Source organism: Carassius carassius, chromosome 2 (genome assembly GCF_963082965.1).
Source record: "Carassius carassius chromosome 2, fCarCar2.1, whole genome shotgun sequence".
Lineage (NCBI taxonomy): Eukaryota > Metazoa > Chordata > Actinopteri > Cypriniformes > Cyprinidae > Carassius > Carassius carassius.
This window is the reverse complement of record NC_081756.1, coordinates 36,387,344-36,409,236: the sequence shown is the minus strand read 5'-3', so window position 1 is coordinate 36,409,236 and position 21,893 is coordinate 36,387,344. Positions and strand designations below refer to the sequence as shown.

Sequence of the window (21,893 nt, the reverse complement as noted above, 5' to 3'; positions counted from 1 at the left end):
TTTTGACAAATGAAGATAAAGTTGGTGTGCCTATTAAACCTGTTATGCTTGCAGGTTTAGCTGTTAATGACCCTGTTGAATTGGTGACACCAATGACAACATCTCCGGTGGTTGAGGAAGATGAAATCTATCCAGGAGATTGTGTTCTTCAGGCTCGTCTTAAAAATTCGCAGACATTGAGTTCTCTCCACTCTCGGCTTGATCATCTAACAAATGTACAGCGTACTGATTTGCTTAATTTAACTACGGAATATGTTACGTTGTTTTCTGATACTCCTACTTGTACAGATTTAATAGAGCATGACATTGATGTGGGAGATGCAACTAATAACGTCAGCGTTATTATAGAGTATCGGCGAATAAGAGAAAACATTTGGATGCTGAAATCAAGTACATGTTGGAAAATGACATTGCTGACTCTTCTTTTTCCATCTTTGTTAGTGAGTAAATCTGATGGCTCGTTTAGATTCTGTACGGACTACCGAAAGGTAAATGCCATAACGAAGCCAGATTCTTACCCACTACCTCGAATTGAGGATTGTGTCGATCAAGTGGGAAGTGCTAGATTTGTGAGCAAATTTGATCTTTTAAAAGGTTACTGGCAGGTACCTTTAACAGCTAGAGCCTGAGAGATTTCTGCTTTTATTACACCTTCAGGGTTATTTTCCTATAAGGTCATGAGTTACGGATTGCGTAACGCTCCCGCTACGTTTCAACGCTTAATGAATTGCGTAATATCTGGTTTGAGTGGCTGCACGGTATATTTGGATGACGTTGTTGTTTTTAGTCAAACCTGGGAGGAACACTTGGCCCATATTAGAGCACTATTTGATCGATTCGTCTATTTAACTATTAACTTGTCAAAATGTGAATTTGCCAAAGCCACAGTTACCTATTTGGGAAAGGTGGTTGGGCAAGGCCAAGTACGTCCTGTTCGCGCAAAGGTAGAGGCAATAGATGAGTATCCTACTCCCACTACAAAAAAAGAGCTAATGCGATTTCTTGGTATGGTAGGATTTTATCGTTGTTTTTGCAGAAATGTTTCTGCCGCTGCGGTGCCTCTGACAAATTTGCTATGGGGAGGAGTAGATTTTTGCTGGACACCACTGTGTCAACAGGCATTTGATCGGGTAAAAATGCTTCTTACAGAGGCTCCCGTATTGGCAGCTCCGTGTTTCGATCGAGCGTTTAAATTACAGGTTGATGCTAGTAATGTGGGTGCTGGATCTGTCTTGTTACAAGCGTATCCTGATGATATTGATCGCCCGGTTGGATTCTTCTCGAGAAAGTTTAATTTGTATCAGCTTAATTATTCAGTGATTGAGAAGGAAGCACTTGCTTTGATTTGGGCCCTACAGCATTTTGAAGTGTATGTTGGGTCATCAGAGGGACCTCTAGTGGTCTATACGGATCACAATCCTTTAGTTTTTCTACACTCCTTGCAAAACCCTAATCAAAGGTTGATGAGATGGTGTTTGTTTCTTCAGAGTTACTCTTTGGATATACGCCATATTAAAGGCGTAGAGAATGTAACGGCTGATGCTTTGTCCCGTGTTCACATGGTTTAAATGTTTTAGTTTGTATTTTCTCTGATTTGTCTCTGTTTCTTTCTTAATTTTGCTTCCTATCAGGTTGCTGAAAGATTGAGAGTTGACTGGTCTGGGTAGATCTACAGACTGAACGAAATTTTGCTACTTGGACAAATTGAATTATGGGAGTTGTTTAATACCATTCGCTCTCCTTTTTTTTTTAGGGGGGGTGTGTGACGAGTCTCTCTTCCTGCTGTTGTCGTCTGGTGTGTTTGGCCTGCAGTTTCATCAGGAGAATGATCTACACCTGTGCTCGGTCATCAGGAGGATGATTACTGATTACACCACCTGTATATAAGCTTAGGCTTGAAGATTATGAGGGGCGCTTCGGAGAGCTCCCGACTTGGGAGCCGTTGTAGCCTTGTCTGCTCCTGGTTGTTTTCTGTTCTGTTCTTTTCTGTTTGATTATGATTTTTTAAAAACTTTTCATTTATGTTAATAAATACTCATGCATCCAAACCAACCTAAATCCTTTACTTATTTGTCACGGCTATGAGCCGTTCGTGACACTTATGGTGTTCCACAACAATTAAAACCCGATGCTTTCTCGCAGCGGACTGTGTGTGTGTCGGTGGTGGTGAGGTAAAAGGGGAGCAGGCAGTGGACCAAAGCACTGTGAGGCAAAGCAGGGGGAACTCAAGGTTTAAAACTTTTGTTTTGTTGCTCAGTTTGCATTTGTATTGTTTTACACAATTAGTTTAACTATATATCATTATATTATTTACAATACACATATTTCAATTATATTTTAGGGGGGGACAACCCTCAGACCCCGCGATTTCCGCCTATGCTACAGGGTATTACAGAAATTTCATGATACAAAAAAAGTTATAGCGTAATGTCATTACATTGGTACCATGCTTAAAAAACATGTTAATACCATGGTACTATTGTATAATTCACCAAACTTACATGCCTAGTAGTAATTAAACATTTTAATATGCAGATTCATACACAAACATGCACACAGCATATTTATCATAATCTAGAAGAAGTATCACAAAAAAACAAAAAAAAACCACACCAGAGTGAAAAAGCACTGCTGTAAATATATACAAACCTGATTCCAAAAAAGTTGTGACACTGTACAAATTGTAAATAAAAACAGAATGCAATGATGTGGAAGTTTTTTTCACTTTTACAGATCCAAAAGAAATCTGCTATTATTAATGATTGGTCTTCATAAATTTCTATTGAAGGTAATGCTATTGTTTGATTTTCACATTCTTCAGGTGCTATTTTACTTCCTTTAGTTGTTCTGAGTGCTGAAAGTTCTGGAGCTCTAAGAAGGAACTCCTGATTTCCAAGATTTTTTCTTATCTATTATACCAAATAATAGCACATTTTCCTTTGAATTTACCAACATCTTGTGTTCCTTTTGGTTTATGGAAACACTCATATTCTTGTTTATAATCTATGCTATACCATTTTAGAATCTCTAATTTCTGTTTTTCAATATTTATATTTTGACCGATATCTGAATACTGTCACCAATATCCCCACCAATAGAGTGATCTAAAGAAATAGTCTGTTAATTTAGGATTTCCCAAAAATCCTAGGCATTCAGCAATACAATATGGTCAGGTAAAACCTGTTAAATGACAAAAGTTTCTCCCAAATTTGGACATTTTTGGTAGTCATATGGAATATGGCTATTACTTTATTTATTGGAGATTAGGAGCACAGCAAGCAATTTTCTTTTCCTGTTTCTCTAGCTGTAAAGGCTGCCCATTTATACCATTCATTATTTTGGGCTGTATACCATAATGCAACAATTTGACTAATGTCTTCATCACCTTGAACATTATGATCAGTGTTTCTATGATCAGCAACAGGAGAGCATCTCGAACACCGGACGCGCTGTCCAAGCGCTGGTGGCACAGGTGTCCGAGCTCACCCAGCAGATCCATCAACTAACGTCTCCCACTGCACCCATCGCACAGTCTGCGCCGTCCGTCCCCCGGGAGATTCCCCAGGACCACTTCCAGCCTGAGCCGCGACTTCCGGCGCCGGAGAACTATGCGGGTGAGCCAGCGTTTTGTAGAACTTTCTTAACTAAGTGTTCAATGCATTTCGCCCTACAGCCCGCACCTTCGCTACTGAGAATTCTAAAGTAGCGTTCACGCTCACATTATTGTCTGGCAAGGCGGCCTTATGGGGGACGGCGGTGTGGGAAAACCAACACCCGTGTTGTGCCTCGTTCCACGCCCTCTCTGAGGAAATGAGGAGAGTCTTCGACCGGGCCGCGACCGGCAGGGAAGCTACTCATCGACTCTCGGAACTCCGTCAAGGCTCTTCCTCAGTAACCGACTACTCCATCGAGTTCCGCACCCTGGCGGCCGCATGCCAGTGGAACGAGGCGGCGCAGTGGGATAGATTCTTGCATGGGTTATCCGACCGTGTTCAGCAAGAGATCTACGTCCTCGAGCTGCCCCCCACTCTCAACGGACTCATTGAACTGGCTCTACGAGTTGACGCACAGATTAATCGCTTGGGCCGCCAACCCAGTCCTTCAAGATCTACCATCTCTCCTGTTAGGGGGCGCTTGAGTCGAGAGAACACGGTCGGTTCTGCCGACGACCAAGAGCCCATGCAGATGGGTAGAGCTCGGCTGTCCCGGAGGGAGAGGGAACGGCGGAGGTCCCAAGGACTGTGTTTGTACTGTGGAGGCTCTGCTCATAACACCTACTCATGCCCGGTAAAAGAGCCAGCCCGATAGTAAACTTGAGGCTACTATCGGGTGGGATCTCCGCTGAGAAGTCCTCACCTACATCATCGACCCTCCTTCCGGTGAAACTGCGGTGGAACAATCAACATCACGAGTGTCACGCCCTTCTGGACTCCGGAGCCGAAGGTAATTTCATTTATTCTTCACTTGCACATCACCTGAACATACCTGTCCTTCCTGTGTCTCTCGCCATCCATGTCACCGCACTCAATGGCCAGGAACTGCCTCACATCGCACACCATACTGAACCCATCACACTGCTCACGTCTGGAAACCATCAAGAAACCATATCCTTTTTTCTCATGGACTCCCCTGTTGCTCCCATTGTTTTAGGTCACCCCTGGTTATGCAAGCATAATCCATGAGTGGAATGGGGTTCTAACACTGTCACATTGTGGAGTGAAAGATGTCATGAGTCTTGTCTGGTTTCTGCTTGTTCTGTTGTCCCTGTTTCTGTCCTTCAGAAGGAGAACATGGTTCTGCCAAACGTGCCCGTTGAGTATCTGGACCTGAAGGAAGTGTTCAGTAAGTCCCGTGCTGCTTCTCTCCCTCCGCATCGTGCCTACGACTGTGCCATAGACTTAGTGTCAGGTAAGTCTCCGCCTAAGGGCAAGTTATACTCTCTTTCTATTCCTGAGAGGGAGGCCATGGAGAAATACATTTCTGATTCCTTAGCCTCTGGGTTCATCCGTCCTTCCTCTTCTCCAGTGGGGGCGGGGTTCTTTTTTGTGGGTAAGAAGGATGGTTCTCTGCGACTTTGCATTGATTACCGAGAGCTGAACAACATCACTATTAAGAATACCTATCCTTTACCACTCATGTCTTCAGCTTTCGAGAGGTTGCAGGGAGCATCCATATTCACAAAATTGGATTTACGCAATGCTTATCATTTGGTCCGCATCAGGAAGGGGGATGAATGGAAAACCGCCTTTAATACCCCTAGAGGGCACTTTGAGTACTTGGTCATGCCGTTCGGGCTCTCCAACTCGCCCGGGGTTTTCCAAGCACTCGTGAATGACGTGTTGAGAGCAGGGCCGGCTTTGCCGACAGGCGACACAGGCGGCCGCCTGGGGCGCCATCTGCTGGACGGGGCACAAAAATTGCAGAATTAAAAAAAAAAAAGTTAATTAAATGTATGTATCGTATTATGAAAGCTGCGCACACGCTGTGCACTTTTACTGTGCACTGTCCACACACTGCTTGTATTTGTCCATTTCTTTTACTAGATTTACAATCCTAAAAAACGACTGAGTCACTCTGACAGGCAGCTGTCAAACTCAAGCGTGTCGCTTAACAACCGGGAGTGGCGCGAAAACATCTGACAGCTGGTCTTAGCGCTTTAAATGATGGGGTAAACGCCCCCCCCCTGGCGGTTTTAGGCTAAAAATGATCATATATATATATATAATCTTATACATATGGAATATAATCTCTCTTGCCTTGGGCACCAAATAACCTAGAGCCGGCCCTGGTTGAGAGATATGGTAGATCAGTTTATATATATGTTTACCTGGATGACATACTGATCTTTTCTTCATCTCTCCAGGAACACGTTCAACACGTCAGACGAGTGCTCCAGAGGTTACTTGAGAATGGGCTTTTTGTCAAGGCGGAGAAATGCGTATTCCATGCACAGTCTGTTCCCTTCCTAGGGTATGTCGTCTCGTCCGAGGGAATACGTATGGACCCTGACAAGGTTAAGGCTGTGATAGATTGGCCATCTCCAGATTCCCGTAAGACCCTACAGCGGTTTCTGGGGTTCGCCAATTTCTATCGGCGTTTCATATGTAATTTCAGCCAACTAGCCTCACCTCTGACAGCCTTGACCTCTCCCAGTACTCCGTTCAGGTGGTCTGACGCAGCTGAGGCTGCGTTCACTAACCTCAAGAACCGCTTTGTTTCGGCTCCCATCCTTGTGGCCCCTGATCCCACACGGCAGTTCTTGGTGGAGGTCGACGCGTCAGAGGTGGGGGTAGGAGCAGTGTTGTCCCAACGTGCTGCTTCGGACGAGAAGGTACATCCTTGCGCGTTTTTCTCACATCGACTATCTCCTGCCGAACATAATTATGACATTGGCAATAGAGAGTTGTTGGCGGTCAAATTAGCATTAGAGGAATGGCGTCACTGGTTGGAGGGTTCAGGGGTTCCCTTTATTGTTTGGACCGATCATAAGAACTTAGAATACATTAGAACTGCCAAAAGACTCAATTCCAGGCAGGCTCGGTGGGCACTTTTTTTTGGTCGTTTTGAATTTACCCTATCGTACCGCCCGGGTTCCAAAAATGTCAAACCCGACTCTTTATCATGTCTTTTTGATCCCTCCGCCCGTCCGGTGACTCCAGAGTGTATTTTACCTGAGAAATTAGTGGTCTCAGCACTCGTATGGGAGGTCGAGTCGAAGGTTAAGACGGCCTTAGAAGGGGTAACGCCTCCATCCGGTTGCCCACCGAACCGTTTATTTGTGCCGGAGGAGTTAAGGTCCGAAGTTGTCCAGTGGGGTCATTGTTCTAATGTGGCTTGTCACCCAGGGATAAGTAGAACTAATGGGTTAGTTAGACAACGATTCTGGTGGCCACGGATGGCTCGCGACGTCCACGATTTTGTTTTGGCTTGCTCAGTTTGTGCCAGTGGTAAGTCATCTAACCGACCTCCTGATGGGCTTCTTCAACCGCTGTCTGTCCCTTCGAGACCCTGGTCCCACATCACTCTAGATTTTGTTACCGTCCTCCCGCCCTCTAATGGCATGACGGTCGTTTTGACTGTAGTGGACCGGTTCTCGAAGGCGGCACATTTCATTCCCTTGCCCAAATTACCGACAGCCAAGGAGACAGCGGTCACTGTTCTAGATCACGTCTTTCGGCTTCATGGCCTCCCGGTAGACGTGGTTTCGGACAGGGGATCTCAGTTTAAATCTAAATTTTGGAAAGAGTTTTGCAAATTGTTAGGAGCGTCCATTAGCTTGTCTTCTGGTTATCATCCCCAAAGCAACGGACAATCTGAGCGAGCCAACCAAGATTTAGAGAGGATGTTGCGATGTTTGGTCTCCAAGAATCCTTCTTCCTGGAGTCAACAACTTTCTATGGTGGAGTACGCCCACAATTCGTTGCCAGTGTCAGCTACGGGCCTCTCTCCATTTCAGTGTAGTGTAGGGTACCAGCCACCAGCCTTTCCTAGTCTGGAATCTGAAGTCGCGGTTCCCTCCGCTCGCGCGTTTGTCCAGAGGTGTCACCGCACCTGGACCAGAGCCCGCGAGACTCTGCTCCGGGTGAGGGAGCGCACTAAGGCCAAGGCCGATCGCCACCGGTCAAAGCCTCCCGTTTACGTCATGGGTCAAAAAGTGTGGCTTTCTACCAGTAACATTCCTCTGCGATCCGTGTCTTATAAATTAGCTCCCAAATTTATCGGCCCGTTCACTATCATCAAGATCATTAGTCCGGTGACAGTTCGCCTCAAACTACCTCCTGCGTACAAGAGGATACACCCCGCCTTTCATGTGTCCAAAATTATACCCGTGTTTTATGCACGTATTAATCCGTCTACTCCGGTTCCCCCGCCGCCGCGTCTTGTAGATGGGGAACCGACATATTCGGTTAATCGTATTCTGGACTCGAGGCGGAGGGGACGAGGATTCCAGTATCTGGTGGACTGGGAAGGTTACGGTCCGGAGGAGAGGAGTTGGGTACCTGCTAGGGACATATTGGTTCACTCCCTTATTGATGACTACAATCAGCAGGTAGGCCCTTCTGGGAACTCCAGAAGGAGTTCTTAGAGGGGGGGGGGTACTGTCACAGTTGGTAAATCGTGATCTTGGGGTGTTTGCACTTTGTGGTGAAATCGGTGTGTTTCGCGTCTGCACTGATTAGCTTGTGGGCGTCTCCGTTAATTGTCATCAGCAACAGCTGCCACTCATTACTCATCCACTATATATTGGCTTGTCTCACATCTTGTGTTTGTGAGATCATTGTTACTTGTTTGATGTGGTTACCCTGTTCGTCTGGCTTTAGTGTTGTATGCGTTGGATGTCTGTGTTTTCCCTAGAACCTCATCCACTCTCCACATGTTCACTCAGCCATGGACACTTACCTTCGGCTCTATTCCCCGCAGTTCCTGTGCCATCCTCTCCTGCTGCCTACTCGCCGTCATCATCCGGATTCCTCACCTCCTTCCCACCACCACGAAGTGTCGTCTCCTCAACATCTTTGTTTGTTTGTGTATTTGTATTCCTCTCAGCCCATTAAATCTGTTAACTCACATCTGCTTCCAGACTTTCCTTAATCCACCATCACAACTACGTCTTGTATTAATTTTTCAAAAAATCCTGTCATACGTGCACAAACTGATAGTCACTACTTATAAGCTACTACTAAATATTGTAGAAACATAATTTTCTGTAAAGTTGCTTTGTAACGATTTGTATTGTAAAAAGCGCTGTACAAAATAAACTTGAAACTTGAAACTTGAAAGAAGCTCCTTGTGGATCTTTTTGTGAGCTCTTGTCAGATTGCACTTCATCATGTGTCTCTGGTTTTTCCTTATTCCTTTCTCCTGCATTGTCTGGTTGTCCGTTTTCCTTTCTTTCTTCCTTTCCCATGGGGACTCCAGTACAGTGGTTTAGATGATACCAGGTTGTGCTTCCCTTCACTTGGACTGCTGTTTGAGTAGCTCTCACCACTTTGTAGGGTCCCTCTCTCCTCAGCTCATTCCACTCTCTCCAGAAAACCCTCAGATATACTTGGTCACCTGGAATAACTGGTCAGACAGTCTCCGATTCCTCTCTGGGCTCTTTTATTTTTTTTCCTGTAAATAGATAACTTTATACATAGCAGTTAATTTCTTCATATTAGATTGAAGTTTCATTTATAATTACTCTAGAGGCAGTCCTTTGCAGGGACCTTAACAATATGGCACATGCATGGGTCGACCCGTAAGCATTTCATGCGGTGTTAAGTGCATGTTTTTGTTAGTTTGCAAGCGATAGCTTATTAGTGCACGAGGTAAAGCATAAATCCAATTAATTTTAGTACTTTCACATATTTTGTTTACTTTGGCCTTGATAGTTCTGTTTAATTTTTCCTTATCACTTCCCCCCTTGCACAATGGTCAAAACCATGCGCATCTGCAACAAGAATATTAAATATTTAAGTAGGTGCAACGATGTTTCCTTCATGTGTACGCCAAATCTCTTGTTAGTCTTTTTTAGCTTCTGTTCTGTTACACATTTATTGTTCACAGGGGCCTACTTGTTTAATTTAAATTATATACCGTATTTTCCGCAATATAAGGTGCACTTAAAAGCATTTCATTTTCTCAAAAAAACAGTGCGCCTTATATTCCTGGAGCGCCTTATATATGGATCAAGGCGCTTTGTCAAAATTTTGACATTCCCTTTAGCACAGCTCCATCTAATGGATGCATAACGCAAACCCAGTCAAACGTTTGACTGCAGTATCTTCTATTCTATGCGCCTTATAATCCGGTGCGCCCTATATATGAAAACAGTTCTAAAATAGGCCATTCATTGAAGGTGCGCCTTACAATCCGGTGCGCCTTATAGTGCGGAAAATACGGTAATCCAATTGAGGTTGAGGTTCAGTAAGTACTACAGGTGCTAATATGGCTACCTGACACCCTTGAGCTTTTTTATCTTCAAAATCCACTATAATGTTTTCCTTAATGACACTGTTTACCTGTATATGTAAACAAATACTCTCTTCTGCAAGCGGCACACTGTAGTGAACTGAATAAAGATCAGTTACGTAAAATATTTGGCATAAGTAGGGACATTCATCAGTATCGTGTGCAGGTTTGGAATTTCAGCTAGCAAATGTTCTATTAATTCATTTATTATTTGTAAGTCTTTTTCATCATTGGTCCTACATCTTTTGTTTCCTACTTATTTCCTTAATATTCTGCAATATGTCGGACAGATTAAGTCATTAAAATTATTAATTTTAACAAATTCATCCTCTGGTATTTATAGCTGCTACGTTTACCTGTTATGATGTACTTGGAGACACAATTTGCTGTCCTTTTGTTTCTTTCTGCCATTTTTGTTCTATTTTCTCATCTCTCTGTTAATCGTTTATCATTGTGCATTGAAATTCTGATTTTGATAGCTGTGCTTCAGGAATCTGTGCTTCAATAAACTTTCCCCATTTATTGACACCTCACCTCTTGCTCTATCTGCCCTATACAATAGACATTTGCTTTTGGCTTTGCAACTACCATTTGTGTTTCTGTTCCTATTTCAGCAATATATATTACTTTTTGAGAACACCAACTTTGTAGCCCTAATTTACTTAATGCATCTCTTACTAACAAATTGATAGGAGTCTGATTTGATACCAGAATGGGCATTGTTATACTTTGATCTTTTGTTTGTAGACACACTGGAGCTGTTATTTGAATTAATTGCATTTTTCCCAAGAATCCTATTGTCTTTGCAAATTTTCCACACAAGGGGAGATGTGAGGTATATGTTACATTTAAACAAGTATAAAAAGCACCTCTGTCTAAAATCATGGGTGTGGATCTAATTTAATTTGCATAATAGGCTCTTGATCAGCTTTAGTTGTTAACATTGAAAGCTGACTCTCCCCTTAAGGATTCTCTGGTGGGATAGTCACTTTTTATTATGTCCGGGCTGTCCATCTGCCCAGCACACACCTGGAGGACCAGTATAAGCCTCTTCCTCTCTGGCCTCACTGTATGGGTTTTTTCCATCCCATTGTCCTGGCTGTTGAATATAAACATTAATTATGGGCACAGGGCTCGAGTGTGCATTTGGAGGAACTGCTGTAAGTGGGCTAAACAATGTAGCCATTAATGGGTCTCTTTCTGCATCCCCCTCAGTTTCTTGCTTCCACCTTGCCAGCTGTTTCTGAACATATGTGGTTGGATTTTATGTGTTTCCAAGTTCTTGTCTCTTCAATGATTTAGGATTTAGTCTGACCTGGTACTCCGTATGCAGTGCTGCCACACTGCTGGACCGAATGCATCAAAAACAATTACATCCATATAATGAGAGTTCACTGCTCTGTCTAGAGTAGTTATTTGAAGAATTTTATCCATCTTTGCCCCTCCTACATTTTTAGCCTGCAAAGCTTTAATGTTTCTCACAGCCAAAAGTTTGCCCATAGTTTCTTCCTCAAACACCCTGATCTACTTTACAGCCCCCTCAGCAAGTACATCGAGTGACCAGCCCTTGAGGTCCTGTGAAGCCCAGGGGACATACTCTCCCTGCTCACCCTTGATTAAAATTGGGAGTTTTGCAGCCAGTGGTCTGAGTGTCCCCTTTTTTCTGCCCTTTTCCCATTTTCCATTATCAAATAACTCCTTGCCTTCATGTACATTCTCATTACTTTCAAACAACTTACTCTTTTTTTCTAATTTATTTACCTCTTGTATCTTTTTTCCTGGATTCTTATTTTTTTCTTCTAATTCTTCTTTCATAGTATTTACTTGTTCTTCTATTTCTATTTATTATCTTTTCTCCTTTTTTTTCTAATCCTTTCTCAAACCTAGTTTTATCTTCCTAGTGTTTTCATTCTTTCTAATGCTGTACATGCCTGTCTGTAAAAATTAGGCATGGGCATTTTCCACAAATATCACATTCGAATATTTGAGCTCACAAAAAACGAATATTCGAATATTCATTTATTTAAATTAAGTTTCATGAGACAGAGGTTATTTTTCAGCACCATTTATTGCTTCCGTCATTTTGAACAACACAATAAGCTTGAACATTAAACATCCTGTTTTGTAGCTGAAAACCCTTAACAATGCATGCAAACAAACAAAAGTACAGATTAAAAGCAAAAAAAAAAAAAAAGCAAAAAAAAAAAAAAAAAAGTGAACAAAGAAAAAACGTAAAAAAAAGCGGTCCCGTTTTTTCCAGGCGCGTCTGCACCACATCGAGTTAAAAACATCTCAACTTTTCAGAATGCCGCAAGCGCACCGCAGGTCATGTGACAAGAACTAAACATTCAGCTTCATCCTTTCCCGTAATAATGTTGAAAGCTCAGCCAAGATGAAGGAACAGCTGATCATAGCTGTATATGGATTGCCATTTTGAAATAAATTTAGGAGCAGAGCTACAGAAAGCGTTTTTTTGTGTTGCAAATCCATTTATCCTTTGCTGAAATTTCCGCGTCTTCATGGAGAGAGTGCGTCATTGTTGCTTAGCAACGGCAGACACCTCAGGAGCGCTTCTGCCTGAGTGCTTTGGAGGAGAAAGCGGTGCGCCAAGCGTTTTCCGCGCGTTTTTATACGCGATATGTGAACGGCCCCTTATTCATTCATTAATTATTTTTTGCTTGCATACATCTTTAAATATGCCGTGGACAATCACAGAAAGTGACCAAATTAGGTTTTTTTTGGAATTGTCATGTTGGAAAATGGAAGGTCTTCCCTGAAAGAGACGACGTCTGGATGGGAGCATATGTTGTTCTAGAACTTGGACATACCTTTCAGCATTGATGGTGCCTTTCCATATGTGGCACCTCAGTCGTGGTATTGAGGGTGGAGAGAGCACTGTACATTCACTCACCCCACCTACATAGGCTACTAGCTATTATTCGCGTGATTTGGTCATGGGCCTACGCTACAATACGTCTAGAGTGCCCTCTACTGGATAAGATGGCAAAGAATAAAATAAAAAACAAATGGTCTAATCATATACTGTAAAAAAATGCGCTACACATGGCATTTTAAAAACCGGATGTTTTATTTATTGTTTGATTACGGATATTTCACGTCATGTTCAGACGCATATTCGAATATCGAATAAAAAGTGACAGCCCTAGTTGACAGTGCAGTGATGATCATGAATCATATTGTGTCAGTCTGTGTGTGTGATGATGAGATGCTTGTTTCTATAGACTGAGAGGACACTCTTATTTGATGCCATGAAAACAGAGTTGTTGGAGAAGATCCGCAGACTTGAGGAGGACAAACAGAGTATAGATATCCCCTCAGGTACATAAACACACACACACACACACATACATTTACCTGGCTATCAGAGAAGGGATATATGTCTGCCATAGACTGTAAGAAAAGATGACCGGCACACTAGAGTTGTGCTGATAGATGATAGTATCGTGTATCGAAGATAGTCAGAGATATTAGGTATATATGATATTAGGCTCATTCACCAATTAATGTATTAAATTATTATTATTATTATTAGGCGGCCTATTATAATTTGCCTATCAAACTGCCCATCTATTTCACTTCAGCACCGCATTTCACACACACACACACACACACACACACACGTGCGCACAAGAAGGTGAAGAAGTCTCCATCCTCAAACAGACGTGCATCATCTGCAGGTATAAGGTATTTCATTGCACTTTAACAAGTAATCTGAACTGCCTATATATGTGCACTATTTTAAACAACTATAAGCACTATCAGCACCCGGTTGATGATGGAATAAATGACTGCTCATATTCCAGCATATGGCATTTGCACTGAACAAGAGTGAATGGTTTGTCCATGTCTTTTTTTTTCATCGCTGTTATTGTAATGTCTGGGAAGCCAGAATGCGCATACATCAACAGAAACATATATGAGCTGAACACTTTGTTTGTTTGTTTTACGTGTTATTTATAGCAAACCATATTACAGATGCTTTGTCAGATTTAAGTTGAACTGCAGTCCCAGAGCGTGCCGAACCGAATGTGGAGAACCGAACGGTTCGATTTTTTTCAGCGAACCGTCCCACCCCTAATAAAATGTATATAAATATAAGTTGTTACACTGAATCTTCCAATAATGTCTTAATAAAATGACATTTAAATGTTTAGTTTTACGATCAAAGCTCTGCGGTTCTTATTGTTTGGGGTGAAACATATAACGCAATGTAATGATGATTAAGAGATCTAGAAAAACAATTGTCTAAAGCCTGGTGTATTTTATTTTGTACAATTTATTGTAATTGTTATAAAAACTGTGTTTATAATCAAGTATGTTTAAGTTGCTTTAGTCCAGTTATTCTTAAACTTATTTTATACTGTAAAAAAAGATTTCATAGCAAGTGTACAATCAGACAACAAAAGGCATGTTGTAGATACTTGTATAGATTCTTGTGTACTGCTGTATACAACAGGTTTTTAGCAAAGTTTTGATCATGTTGATAATTTAGAGGCCTTAGAAATTTGTGTAACAAATATGCTGTGAGAGTCTGTCATTTGGCTGAGAGAGGAAAAGTAAAGAGACTGAGTGAAAGGTCAGGGCACACACTCTCTCTCATGCACTCAGTTCACGCAAATCTCTAAATGATTTATAATATTACTTTTTTTTTTTTTTTAATGAAAACTTTATACACTTAATATTAACACTTTTTAAAAGGGTTTTGACAGACTTGTTCCCCACATTTTAAGCATATTTATTCACCAGGCATTTCTAGGTTAGAATCCATATCTGTAAACACAATCAAGTCAAGTCACCTTTATTTAATTATTATATAATTATATTATAATATATTATTATATAAGTCACCTACAATCTTGCTCTTTATCAATCAGAGTGGTGGAATGATGAAGTTAGGATGAAGGAGTGTAAAAGGAGTCACCTGATTCGCCCAGACAGGAAGAAGGCAGATCTTGTGTCAGGTAATAAAGTATTCTCTTGAGATGGAGATCTGTCTCTTCCTCTCTCATTTAATCATCACTTGCCTTCCAGATTAAATCCTGTTCCAACACTAGGGGATGCCCTGATAGTGATACTGGTATCGGGCCTGATACTGTACTCCTGTTCTTGTACTGGTACTTATTAAAATGCTCCTATACCACACAAGGTGTGGACAGTGCTTTGTCTGGACTAGGGTGACCAGATGTGCCCTTTTTCCGGAAAAGTTAGATTTTTTTTGTGTGCTGTCCCTGACTCCAGTCTGCTCTCTTTTGTTCTGTTGTTGGTGTTTCTTTGTCTTTGTCTGTCCCTGAGAACCCGCAAATACACTGTAAAAGCCCTACCAATATAGCCCGGTGGCAATCGTATGATTATGATTATTTTCACCTGCAAGCTATATTGATTACTTGGTCCTTGCTGCTACTTTAGCTATGAAGAACATGGACAAAAGCAGATTGCTATCTCTGCTATTATAAAAAGAGAAACCGTTATTGGTTTGAAGGTATTCACATATTAAATATACTTGTTAAAACAAAGTAATACTGTTTGTGTGCACTGTATAACAAGGCGTGACAATGTTGTGGGATTATTTTGCACACAGTATGAGACATTCCTGAAACTTTTGCCATCACAACTCCAATATGAATAATATATATATATATATAAAAACAATTAATCACTTACACTTGCACAATTACATTCGCAGAAAGCACGTACTTTGTGGTCAAAATGAGCCTAAAATGCAAAGTAATAAGCTTAATTAGGGATAGAAAAGAACTTTTTCTAAAAGCATTAACATAAAATTTGAAAAGTTGTAATGTACTATATAGTACAAATATATAAGTTGTACTACCGTATTTTTTGGACTACAAGTCGCACCTGAGTATAAGTCGCATCAGTCCAAAAATACATCATGATGAGGAAAAAAACATATATAAGTCGCACTGGACTATAAGTCGCATTTATTTAGAACCAAGAGAAAACATTACCATCTACAGCCGCGAGAGGGCGCTCTGTGCTGCTCAGTGTAGGCTACAGGAGCACTGAGCAGTATAGAGCGCCCCCTCGCGGCTGTAGACGGTCATGTTTTCTCTTGGTTCATTTGTCTTAGTTCATTTCTCTTGGTTCATGTCAAATTAATTTTGATAAATAAGTCACACCTGACTATAAGTCGCAGGACCAGCCAAGCTATGAAAAAAAGTGCGACTTATAGCCCGGAAAATACGGTATATAGATTGTGAAAATGTTAAATACAGTTAGAACATATTAAACATATTTGTTAAAAACAGTTTTATTTATCATATGTTCTCATATTTATTGTTTTATTTTTAATGTGATTTAAAAAGGCATAATTTTTTTAGAATACTGTTTTGATATGTTTGCTATTTGCAATAGTTACTATTCAATATTTTCCCCCATTACTATTTACTATTGTCCTCGTTTTTTAATTCGTAGATAATCACAAGTGAGATTTCAGTGATATGTTTACCACTAAATTAGGAAATGTCCCCAGTTTTCATTTCCGAAATCTGGTCAGTTTAGTCGACACAAACAAACACGGACAACACAACAGAGAGCAGAATGTATTATTATAGATTAAAGGTCTCATATTGTCAAAACTGTACTTTCCTTGCTTTTTTCACGATAACTGATGTCTAGGGGCTATTTTAGCTACCATATGTTTCAAAACAGTCCAAAGTAAATGCACACAGCCTGCATAAAGTAGATGTGATTTTTCACGAACCATTGTGACTTTCGTAAAAAGTTGGTGTCAGAACTACACAGTCACTGCCCTGCAGTCACGACCCCAGTCACTGTCCCACTCTACTAATATTAGTCGCATCACATTTCAAATTATAAAAAATGGGACTTACAGTACAGTAAAATGGGCACATGTGATTACAGTACTGAGCTGCTACAATGGAGCAGCCATAATGTGCTATTAAATTAATGATAAAATACCATAGAGCAATAAAACGAACAGTGAAAGTAACAATAGCTTGTACAATACATTTTAGCAGGCATATTTCATCTGTTTGCTAAATGAAGCCAGCTAACATGATTCATATTATTGAAAATTATATGAAAATACAGGTATCGGCAATTACCAAAAGTAGAATTACCGGCCCCTCCTTGAACTGCCACCTTAACGTGGTGGAGGGGTTTGAGTACCCGAATGACCCTAGGAGCTATGTTGTCCGGGGCTATATGCCCCTGGTAGGGTCTCCCAAGGCAAACAGGTCCTAGGCGACGGGTCAGACTAAGAGCGGTTCAGAACCCCCTTATGAAAAGACTAAATCTAAGGACCGTGACGTCGCCCGGTATGGCGCAGCCGGGGCCCCACCCTGGAGCCAGGCCCGGGGTTGGGGCTCATATGCGAGCGCCTGGTGGCCGGGCCTCTCCCCACGGGGTCCGGCCGGGCTCAGCCCGAAGGAGCGACGTGGGGCCGCCTTCCCGTGGGCTCACCACCTACAGGAGGGACCGTAAGGGGCCGGTGCTTAGACAATCGGGCGGCAGTCGAAGGCGGGGGCCTCGACAGCCCGATCCCTGGACACGGAAACTAGCTCTAGGGACGTGGAACGTCACCTCACTGGTGGGGAAGGAGCCCGAGATTGTGCGTGAGGTTGAGAGGTTCCGACTAGCGATAGTCGGGCTCACCTCTACGCACAGCTTGGGCTCTGGAACCACACTCCTCGAGAGAGGATGGACTCTTCACCACTCTGGAGTTGCCCATGGTGAGAGGCGGCGGGCTGGTGTGGGTTTGCTTATAGCCCCCCAGCTCAGCTGCCATGTGTTGGAGTTTACCCCGGTGAACGAGAGGGTCGCTTCCCTGCGCCTTCGGGTCGGGGATAGGTCTCTCACTGTCGTTTGTGCCTATGGGCCGAACGGCAGTGCAGAGTACCCGGCCTTCTTGGAGTCTCTGGGAGGGGTGCTGGAAAGTGCTCCGACTGGGGACTCCGTCGTTTTACTGGGGGACTTCAACGCCCACGTGGGCAACGACAGTGACACCTGGAGGGGCGTGATTGGGAGGAACGTCCCCCCTGATCTGAACCCGAGCGGTGTTCAGTTATTGGACTTCTGTGCTAGTTACAGCTTGTCCATAACGAACACCATGTTCAAGCATAAGGGTGTCCATCAGTACACGTGGCACCAGGACACCCTAGGCCGTAGGTCGATGATCGACTTTGTGGTCGTTTCATCCGACCTCCGGCCGTATGTCTTGGACACTCGGGTGAAGAGAGGGGCGGAGCTGTCAACCGATCACCACCTGGTGGTGAGTTGGATCCGATGGCGGGGGAGGAAGCTGGACAGACTCGGCAGACCCAAACGTACTGTGAGGGTCTGCTGGGAACGTTTGGCCGAGTCTCCTGTCAGAGAGATCTTCAACTCCCACCTCCGGCAGAGCTTCAACCGGATCCCGAGGGAGGCTGGAGATATTGAGTCCGAGTGGACCATGTTCTCCACCTCCATTGTCGAAGCGGCCGCTCGGAGCTGTGGCCGTAAGGTTTCCGGTGCCTGTCGAGGTGGCAATCCCCGAACCCGGTGGTGGACACCGGAAGTAAGGGATGCCGTCAAGCTGAAGAAGGAGTCCTATCGGGCCTGGTTGGCTTGTGGGACTCCTGAGGCAGCTGACAGGTACCGGCAGGCCAAGCGGACTACAGCCCGGGTGGTTGTGGAGGCAAAAACTCGGGCCTGGGAGGAGTTCGGTGAGGCCATGGAGAAGGACTATCGGTCAGCCTCGAAGAGATTCTGGCAAACCGTCCGGCGCCTCAGGAGAGGGAAGCAGTGCCCTACCAACGCTGTTTACAGTAAAGGTGGGGAGCTGTTGACCTCAACTGGGGATGTCGTTGGACGGTGGAAGGAATACTTCGAGGATCTCCTCAATCCCGCTGTCACGTCTTCCATTGAGGAAGCAGAGGCTGAGGGCTCAGATGTGGACTCGTCCATCACCCAAGCTGAAGTCACCGAGGTAGTCAAGAAACTCCTCGGTGGCAAGGCACCGGGGGTGGATGAGATCCGCCCTGAGTACCTCAAGTCTCTGGATGTTGTGGGGCTGTCTTGGCTGACACGCCTCTGCAGCATCGCGTGGCAGTCGGGGACGGTGCCTCTGGGATGGCAGACCGGGGTGGTGGTCCCTCTTTTTAAGAAGGGGGACCGGAGGGTGTGTTCCAACTACAGGGGGATCACACTTCTCAGCCTCCCTGGGAAAGTCTATGCCAGGGTACTGGAGAGGAGAATCCGGCCGATAGTAGAACCTCGGATTCAGGAGGAACAGTGTGGTTTTCGTCCAGGCCGTGGAACACTGGACCAGCTCTATACCCTCTACAGGGTGCTGGAGGGTTCATGGGAGTTTGCCCAACCAGTCCACATGTGCTTTGTGGATTTGGAGAAGGCATTCGACTGTGTCCCCCGCGGCGGCCTGTGGAGGGTGCTCCGGGAGTATGGGGTCCGGGGCCCTTTGCTAAGGGCTATCCGGTCCCTGTACGACCGGAGCAGGAGCTTGGTTCGTATTGCCAGCAGTAAGTCAGACTTGTTCCCGGTGCGTGTTGGACTCCGGCAGGGCTGCCCTTTGTCGCCGGTTCTGTTCATGATTTTTATGGACAGAATTTCTAGGCGCAGCCAGGGGCCAGAGGGGGTCAGGTTTGGTGACAACACGATTTCGTCTCTGCTCTTTGCGGATGATGTTGTCGTGTTGGCCTCATCAAGCCAGGACCTTCAGCATGCACTGGGACGGTTTGCAGCCGAGTGTGAAGCGGCTGGGATGAGAATCAGCACCTCCAAATCCGAGGCCATGGTCCTCAGTCGGAAAAGGGTGGCTTGCCCACTTCAGGTTGGTGGAGAGTTCCTGCCTCAAGTGGAGGAGTTTAAGTATCTTGGGGTCTTGTTCACGAGTGAGGGAAGGATGGAACGGGAGATTGACAGACGGATCGGTGCAGCTTCTGCAGTAATGCGGTCGATGTACCGGTCTGTCGTGGTGAAGAAAGAGCTGAGCCGCAAGGCGAAGCTCTCGATTTACCGGTCAATCTACGTTCCTACTCTCACCTATGGTCATGAGCTTTGGGTCATGACCGAAAGGACCAGATCCCGGATACAGGCGGCCGAAATGAGCTTTCTCCGCAGGGTGGCTGGGCGATCCCTTAGAGATAGGGTGAGAAGCTCAGTCACCCGGGAGGAGCTCAGAGTAGAGCCGCTGCTCCTCCACATCGAGAGGGGTCAGCTGAGGTGGCTCGGGCATCTGTTCCGGATGCCTCCTGGACGCCTTCCCGGGAAGGTGTTCCGGGCGCGTCCCACGGGGACGAGACCCCGGGGAAGACCTAGGACACGCTGGAGAGACTATGTCTCCCGGCTGGCCTGGGAACGCCTCGGTGTCCCCCCAGAAGAGCTGGAGGAAGTGTCTAGGGAGAGGGAAGTCTGGGGTTCTCTGCTTAGACTGCTGCCCCCGCGACCCGGCCCCGGATAAGCGGAAGAAGATGGATGGATGGAGAATTACCGGTATTGGACTTGTTGTGGAAAAAGTAGTATCAGTTCATCCCTAACCAAAACATACTAATTAGTCGTTTATCTGACACTTTATCCAAAAGGTCTTACATTACATTTAGAAAGTTCATCATAGGCAACCAATTAATAGACTGCGGTGCAGATCAGACAGTGTGATGATACAGAAATCACACATGGCTTATTTTGTTTCTTTAAATAATGTTTCTTTAAATAATGTCTAAACATTCATAGTATTGCCGTAAAATAAACTAATACAATTATTTTTTTAACTATTTCTAGGAAAAAATCTCACAGAACTTTCCATATTAGTCCAAAACGGTTTATGCCAGTTTTGTCTTTTTAATATTTCAAAAGATGCTTAGAATGGGAATCTTGCTGGTGAGGCTAGTTAAGTTGCAGGGTAGACACCAATATCCAAAACACAACACATCGCCTCAACAAATTGCCCAGTTACGCAGATTAGATCTTTAACCAAAAGGCTAAACCTCTTATTCACAATTTGTTTGAAGAAGTTGTCTTTTATCCCATCCTGCTTGCTCAACGTGTCTCTTTTTTTCAAGGCCATACATAGTGTATATGCTGAGAGAAATTGACATACTAGAGGACTGGACGGCCATCAAGAAGGTGTGATTCATGATGAGTGATCAGCCCTTCACTCACAGTGAACCGGTGATGGATCGTGACTTTTTACTTTCTCTTTCAGGCAAAAGTGGCACTGAAGCCCCTGAAGAAGAACGCAGACAGTAAGTCCGTTATTAAATAGTCCTGTGTTCATTTAAGTTCTTTGTTTAAGCTTGCCTGTCGCTCTTTCTCAGGAAGCTATACTGGGAGATCAATGATCTCATGGTAACCTCATTAAACTAATATAAACTGACTGAATTAACTCATTGTATATTTATTGAAGGAAATCACATGCACTGACCATCAGAAACCTTGGCTCAGGTTAAAAATATTTAACAAATGATTTCTTTCTCACGACAAGCTTGGAAAAGATTTCATAGTGCAATATAGGATTTTTTCTCACTTCAAAAATTTAATTGCATAATGCTGTATAATAATTTTTAATTCAAGGTTCAAGTTTTTGAGTATCTTGTATGTGTTGATGCATGTTTTTGAATAATGGGGTCTTTATCTGGTATAAGACTTTCCTAGTAAATTTACATTTACACTTAGTCATTTAGCAGACACTTTTATCCAAAGCGAATTACAAATGAGGACAATGGAAGCAATCAAAAACAACAAAAGAGCAATGATATATAAGTGCTATAACAAGTCTCAGTTAGCTTAAACACAGTACACATAGCAAGGGCTTTTAAATAATATAATAAATAAAAAGAAAACAGATAGAATAGAGCAAGCTAGTGTTAGAGTATGGAAGCATATGGGTAGCAATATTCAATTTGGAATGTAATATGCAAAATGACAATGCAATATGTAAAATG

General features: G+C 43.6%; 1 pseudogene; it reads left to right on the top strand.

The window, feature by feature from the left end:
* The window catches only part of LOC132109425 (breast cancer metastasis-suppressor 1 homolog), a 43,993-nt pseudogene extending 22,619 nt beyond the window's left edge, over window positions 1-21,374 (top strand).
* Window positions 21,375-21,893: the final 519 nt, after the last annotated feature.